General features: G+C 42.7%; 1 non-coding gene across 1 annotated transcript; it reads right to left on the reverse strand.

The window, feature by feature from the left end:
- Positions 1 to 764: 764 nt before the first annotated feature.
- LOC122426986 lies at positions 765 to 871 on the reverse strand. Its single transcript, XR_006265329.1, has one exon. It is a non-coding gene; the product is annotated as a U6 spliceosomal RNA (small nuclear RNA).
- Positions 872 to 1,151: the final 280 nt, after the last annotated feature.

The raw sequence follows: 1,151 nt of genomic DNA on the forward strand, positions 1-1,151 counted from the left end.
ATGGCTTGGAGGTGCATGTCAAGTGTTCATATTTGGACATGGTAAGTTTGAGACACCTTTTCAGTCACTGAGAGAAGATAGAGGTCAGAAGATTGAGCCCCGATCCCTTTCTTCGGGTACTGAGAAAAGTCACTCTACATAGTAGATTAGACTAGATCAGAGATGAAAACACACCTGACATACACGCTGTCACATCCCTTCCAGCATCCCCGGCAGACTCATTGACTCATCATGACACCCAGAATCCTTCTCAACCCAGGGTTTTATCAACCAAGTGGAGGTGATGCAAAGGGGGAACGCTCTCATCATCCTTGGACTTTATGGGGGGCTTGAGACCCTGATGCTGGGAAAGATTGAGGGCAGGAGGAGAAGGGGACGACAGAGGATGAGATGGTTGGATGGCATCACCGACTCAATGGACATGAGTTTGAGTAGGCTCCGGGAGTTGGCGATGGACAGGGAGGCTTGGCATGCTGCAGTCCATGGGGTCGCAAAGAGTTGGACACGACATAGTGACTAAACAACAACAACTGAGAAAGTAGTTAAAAGCATAGATCAAAAAAAAAATTTTTTTTTGGAGTATAGTTGCTTTACAGTGTTGTGTTAATTTCTCAGTTCAGTTCAGTTCAGTTGCTCAGTCGTGTCCGACTCTTTGCGTTAGTTTAGTTAGTTAATTAATTTAGTGTTAGTTTAGGTAGTTTAGTGTTAGCTTCTACTGTACAACAAAGTGAATCAGTTGTCCATATACATATATCCCCTTTTTTAAAAACATGGAACTCTTCGTGAATTTACGTGTTATCCTTGTGCAGGGTCCATGCCAATCTTCTCTGTATCATTCCAATTTTAGTATATGTCCTGCCAAAGTGAGCACAACAGCCATAGGTTTTGAGTCAGAAAGACCTGGACCAGAAAGCTAATCTTGCCACAGACTAATTTGAGACCTCAACAAAAACAATTTATCCTTTCTGCCTCAGTTTATTCACTTGAAAAATGGCACTAATAATAGATCTTATCTCATGGGTTTGTTGTGAAGATTAAATGAGATAATACAAGAGGCCTACTTAGCACAGGTTCCCTGGTGCCTCAGATGCTAAAGAATCCATCTGCAATGTGGGGGATCTGGGTTTTATCCCTAGATTAGGAAGATCCTC

Source organism: Cervus canadensis, chromosome 24, assembly GCF_019320065.1.
Source record: "Cervus canadensis isolate Bull #8, Minnesota chromosome 24, ASM1932006v1, whole genome shotgun sequence".
Classification (NCBI taxonomy): domain Eukaryota; kingdom Metazoa; phylum Chordata; class Mammalia; order Artiodactyla; family Cervidae; genus Cervus; species Cervus canadensis.